This window comes from Triturus cristatus, chromosome 4_2, assembly GCF_964204655.1.
Source record: "Triturus cristatus chromosome 4_2, aTriCri1.1, whole genome shotgun sequence".
NCBI classification, from domain to species: Eukaryota; Metazoa; Chordata; class Amphibia; order Caudata; family Salamandridae; genus Triturus; species Triturus cristatus.
The window spans coordinates 890,211,733-890,218,015 of record NC_140586.1 but is presented as its reverse complement, the minus strand read 5'-3'; the positions used below and the strand labels follow the sequence as shown (position 1 = coordinate 890,218,015).

The 6,283-nt window shown below is 51.3% G+C and overlaps 1 pseudogene; it reads left to right on the top strand.

Annotated features, from left to right (window-relative positions):
• Nucleotides 1-1,162: 1,162 nt before the first annotated feature.
• Nucleotides 1,163-4,036, top strand: LOC146835354 (uncharacterized; annotated as a pseudogene).
• Nucleotides 4,037-6,283: the final 2,247 nt, after the last annotated feature.

Below are 6,283 nucleotides of genomic sequence, written 5' to 3'. Positions count from 1 at the left end.
AAAGGGGGGGGGGGTTAGTGTGTGTTCTGTTTGACTTCTGGTTAATAATCCCATATAGTTTAGACACGAGAGAGAGAGAGAGAGAGAGAGAGAGAGAGAGAGAGAGTGTGTGTGTGTGTGTGTGTGTGTGTGTGTGTGTGTGACAGCATTAAACGTGTTCGCCAATTCGCAGGCGCAGTACCATCTACTGTCACTGGAGGGCAGACTGCCTGACAACAACCAGCTATTTTTTAGGGGGTAATTTGCATACCCAGAAGCCACCACAGAGCCACGATCACTTTCGTTTCATTGCAATGAGTAAAAAAAGCCTTTTTAAGCATTAAGAATCAGAAATATGTTTATGTGTATACATGTTTTGGTAATATTGCATTACATTTATTCATGTCATTAATTTGTTTAGTCGCCGTTACTTTCATGTAATATGAAGAACCAGAAAGCTATTGAAACGAATCGCTCCACAGAGCAAGTCGTGGATCATTGCACTTTGTGTAGTTATGATAAGCGACTGTTAATACAATTGTTGGAGGATCTGCTTGAGATCCACTTGATAGTAAAGTAACACAGAAGAATTAGAAAGCTCAGCGGTCACGTGGTGTACCGATCAATTGTAGTTCACTTGGTGGTCCCTAGAGGGAGGACGCTCTGCTTGGATGTAATGGCGATATCATTGCTCACCCTAAACGTCAGAAGCATGAAGGATCAGGTCAGGCAGGTCGGCACGTTGCGCTTCCTGGCCACCCAGAACCGAGATATCTGCTTTCTGCAGGAATGCGGGATTCCGTACGCCAAGTCGTACAGCCAGCTTGAACGGCAGTGGACGCACGGGCCATCTTTCTGGTCTGGAGGAAACGATTGCAAATCGTCTGGAGTGGCCATTCTGATCAAGGGAAGGCATTTCACCGTGGACAAAGTCACCGAGCAGGTCAACGGCAGAGTGCTGGCCGTGGACGGCTTGTGGGCTGGTGAGCCCGTTAGGCTCATCAATGTCTATGCCCCCCCAGAGAAGAATGAGCGACTTGAGACGTTCAGGGTGCTCAGGATGCAACTCGTGACCTCCAGAACCATTCTGATGGGTGGTGATTTCAACTGCATAGTAGAGCTGGATGGACGCAGTGGGTCTGGCTCTGCAGGGATGGATGTGACGTCCAGGCTGTTGGTGGAGATGATAGGCGAGGCGTCCCTCCATGATGCCATCGGGTGCATGGGACCGAACGCCAGGAACTTTTCCTGGAGTAGGCCGGATGGATCCGTGCGTTCACGGATCGACTTCCTATTCACCTCCCCAACAGTAAAGCCTGGGCGAAGCTCCATGGTCGCCGTCCACTTCTCTGACCACAGAGCAGTCAGTTTTGAGGGGGAACTTACAGGGAAGTTCCCCGCCGGACCAGGATCGTGGAAACTGAACTGCTCTTTGCTGGAAAACGAGGAGTTAGTGGCGAACCTCAGAACTGCGTACATAGAGTGGAGGGACATGAAGGACCTCTTTCACTCCGCCAGCGAGTGGTGGGAATGGGTGAAGGACAGGTTCCGAAGCTTCTTCCAGGATGCAAGCAGAGCTGCTGCACGGGAAAAGAAGAGGACGTTCAGGACACTGCAGAGCAAACTGCAGCAACTGTACGAACTCGAGCTGGAGGGATGGGACGTGGGTGACGACTTGGAGGAAACCCAAAAGGAGCTCGCAGAGCACTTTAGGGAGGAATCATCTTCCGGACCAGAACCGAGAACCTAGAGAGGGACGAGAAATGCAACTCGTTCTTCTTCAAGAAACTTCACTCGACCCACACACCGCTGGTTGAGCAGCTTCGGGACTCGGAGGGCAACCTCCAAGGGGAGAAGGAGGAAGTCATGAAAGTCGTAACTGACTTTTACGGCGAACTCTACTCACCAAAGTTGTCAGAGAGAGAACAGGCGAACAGTTTCCTAGGGAGCATCTCGAAGACACTGGGTCCAGAAGAGAGAGAGGGCCTGAACGCGCCCTTCACCCTGGAAGAGCTGCACTTGGCCGCCACGACCTCCAAGAAAGGCAAAACACCCGGGAATGACGGCCTCCCAGTGGAACTTTATGTCGAACTGTGGGACCTGACCGGGCCGGACTTGCTGGACCTATACGAGGAAGTGGTGGGCAAGGGTAGTTTGCCGCAATCCCTGCGTGAGGGTATGATAACACTCTTGTACAAACAGAAGGGAGAGACGGGAAGACCTCAAGAACTGGAGGTCCATCTCTCTCCTCAATGTGGACTACAAGATTCTCGCAAAAGTGATGGCCAACCGCCTAAAGAAAGTGATAGAGAAGATAGTCCACCCTGACCAGTCCTGTGGGATACCGGGACAGCAGATCGCGGACAGTCTGGCCCTGGTCCGGGACACGATCGAGTACGTCAAGGGCCGCAAGGTCCCAACGGCCTTGGTCAGCCTGGACCAGGAAAAGGCGTTCAACCGCGTCTCCCATGAGTTCATGGACCGGACACTCAGAGCGCTGGGACTGGGCGACTTCTTCTGTGACGTGGTGAAAACAATGTATACGGACATCTCCAGCACGGCATTGGTAAATGGCTGGAGAACCGACCCATTCCCCGTTCTGTCAGGGGTAAGACAGGGCTGCCCGCTCTCCCCCCTTCTGTTCATCTGCGTGATCGAACTCCTCACCGAACGCATCCGGCAAAACAGGGACATCAGAGGAGTGAGGATACCAGGGAGCGGAGGACAAGGAGAAGTAAAGTGCTCCCTCTACATGGACGACGTCTCCGTATTCTGCGCAGATGGACCGTCTGTAAAGGAGCTAGAGAGGACTTGTATCGAGTTTGGAAAAGCGTCTGGAGCAAAGATCAACAGCGCCAAGTCAGAAACCCTGCTCCTTGGACACTGGACCCCCACCAGAGACCCACTGCCATTCCCCATCAAGCAGGACTTCCTGAAGATCCTTGGAGTCTGGTTCGGCGGAGACGGGGCAGCGGAGAAGACCTGGGAAGAACGACTAGCAAAGACAAGGCAGAAGCTGGGACTCTGGAGCCTCCGGAAGCTGACGATCGAAGGGAAGTCTTTGGTCCTGCGGAACGAGACCCTGCCAGTACTCCAGTACGTCGCTCAAGTATGGCCAGTGCAGACCAGAACAGCTAAGGCCATCACGAGAATGATCTTCTACTTCATCTGGAGCTCGAAGATGGACAGAGTGAAGAGAGCGGTGATGTTCAAGACCCACGACAAGGGAGGCAAAGGAGTGCCAGACATCGCCACCATTCTGAGAGGGACCTTCGTGTGCCACTGCGTGAGGAACACCCTGAGGTCCAAAGATGAGAGTCACGCCGGCTTTCTGATGGCACGCTTCTTCCTACTGCCAACATGGAGGCGCCTTGGATGGGCAGAGTGGGTGAGTGCCGTCCCATTCAACTGGGAGACCCCGTGGTTCTACAAGGAAGTGGAGAAGTTTGTGCGAGAGCATGACTGCGTGGCAGTTCGCCCCGTCATGTGGACTCCAAAACTTCTCCAACGCCTGATACGCGCAAGAGAGATCAGTGAACCAATCGGCGCCCTCCCCTCAGCCACAGCAGACCACGTATGGGGAAACGTCGCATCCAAGCGCCTGACGAACCAACACAAGGACATCGCCTGGATGGCCATCCAAGGTGGACTTCCCGTGAGAGCCTTCATGCACGCAAGGGGGCTCAACCGATACAAGTCCTGCCCGAGAGGATGCACCGTGGACGAGACGACATATCATCTCTTCTGGGAGTGCACGTACGCGCAGGACCTGCTGAAGGCCCTAGGCACGGAGCTTAGGGCCTGGATACCTACGACCTGCATCACCGCTGACTCTGTGATGTATGGACTGTTCCCAGGGACACATGCACTAGGGGACCTCCAGGGTTGCTGGAGGCTCCTGTGCTGCTTTAAAGATGTTCTCTTGTTTTCCAGAAACCGCCTGGTAGTAGGGAAAAAGGAAACATCGACCCTGGCATGCCGTAAGATGATCCACAGCCTCCTGCGAGACTACGCAGCACTGGACAGATCAGATGGAGACAGCGAGGACGAAACCTGAGGACCCAAAGGGGTCCCTTTGTACCCTTACACGGGGAGGGGCCCTGGAAGGCTCAGGCAACGACGGCGAAGACAGCGGACCCAAAAGAGCCCCCAAACCCTTAAAAGAGGGAGGGGCTCTGGAGGGGCCACTAAACTGTTTTTCTTTTTTTCTTCCCTTCAATCCAGGAACCAGTCTGGCAACAGGAGAGAGGAGAGGAAAGATGAAGACAGGTGGAGTAAATGTAAAAATTTACTGTATGTATTTGACTAACGTGACCTTTTCCCTTCACAGGTTAAAGGTCAACGGGATAGCTTGCGCACTTGTTGCCAAGTTTGTTACCAACGACTGACGAGCAACAAGGGTGTTGTGGAAGGTGACGATTGATGTATCTGAACCAGAAATGACACCCTGACAAAGAAAAAAAAAAAAAAAAAAAAGCGACTCTGTTAATACAATTGTTGGAGGATCTGCTTGAGATCCACTTGATAGTAGAGTAATACAGAAGAATTAGAAAGCTCAGCGGTCACGTGGCGTTGGAATCTTAACTAGAACATGCATTTGCTTTACAACAGCTTGTTGAAGTATTTGTACCGATCAATTGTAGTTCACTTGGTGGTCGCTAGAGGGAGGACGCTCTGCTTGGATGTAATCATTGCACGTTGTGTGGCAATGAAACACGCCAGCACGATGACGGAAACGTCATACGTTTTTAGTGGCTGGACGGCTGGACTGCGGGGCGGCTCAGCCATACCGGCTCACGGCCAGGCTGACGACCTCAGCCGAAGGGCGGGCCCGAACGGCATGGCTGGAAGCCGAAGTCGTCCGTCCCCCTGTCTGGCAAACCCCTCCTAGGTCTGACCGGCTCATGGTTGACTGGCTAATGGCTGACTGCGGGCTGGTCCCCCGCAGTTCGGCTGGGCTGGTTGGCTGCTGGAGTGAGGGCGGAGCTGGACAGACCGGGGAGGCTGAAAAGATAAGCCGTGCCTAGTACCCCCTGGGCTAGTAGGCCGAGTGAGTTGGCCGGGACGGGAGGCTAGGCTGGCTGGTGTGGCAGGCTGGGTCGACCGGCTGACTGAGGGCTTGATGGGTAGATCCAGAAAAATAAATAATAATCAACTCATGTTATTGTAATTTTTGGAGGATCTGGTTGAGATCCACTTGATAGTAAAGTAAGACAGAAGAGCTAGCAAGCTCTGCGTTCATGTGGCGTTGCTATCTCTAGTATATTTGAACATGCATTTGCAATGCAATAGAGCTCGCATTTATGCGAGTTTGAGCTACTGCTATTGTAAAAGGCAATGCCTTTTTTATGTTTTTGTTTTTAAATCATAAATAAGGCTCGCGCTGACGTCATTGGAGGTTTCCCCTTTGTTCTCCGTCGCGCAGGAAGCCATTTGCTTCCTGCGCGTCGGAGAGGAAAGGTGAGTTTTGGGGCTGGGGAGGGGGGTATTTCGTGATCGGTGGGTTAGTTAGGGTGGGGGGAGGACAAAGGTATTTAGATAAGGCTGGGCTTGCTGTAGTTATTTCGTTTAGTTGCTTCCCTGTGAAATGGATCCGAAAAATGCAAAACGCTCTTCCGAGAAATGCCCTGCTTCTGAAATGTTCTATTCCAAAGTGCAGCAGGAGAGAAATAGAAGGTTTTAAATGTGAAAAATACATACATAACTAAATAAAGCAAGACAGAGGGGTTGCAAAGTGGCCAGATTGGTTTTATTTACATCCAAATACACCAGCATCACAGAGTTTGCCAGTGAAGCGCTACTTTCGTTTTCTCGTCTTTCTTTGAACAGCAGTGTTGTCCCCAGGTGGGAAAGTTTACCATTCCTGGAGGTACTGCAATACCTGGTTGATGGGTGGATTGAAAAACACAATGTGTTCCATGGCTCTGTGTTTATGGATGTGGTCTTTTTATACCATACTGCTTACGTTTTGTAAGGATATAAGCAATGGACAGTGAAACGGTTCCCTTCAGGGCCCTCTAGTCATGTCCATAACTTTTCAGGTGAAACCACTCGCTGATTTCTGAATAGTGAGTGAGAAATCGGGTAACCATGTTATTTCTGCTTACATTTCACATGCTTTGCATTCCCTATGAGTGGTTGCTTTTATTTATTTTTTAGGCAGCATATTACTCCTATCAAGTGCATAATTTGAATTGAGCCACATCCAAGTGTTTATAGCGGGCACAATTAGGTTATAGCTGAAGGCAGTGTGAGTTTCTCTCAGTGGGCAAGTATGGTGTTCAGTGGGGATGTGGCACTATGG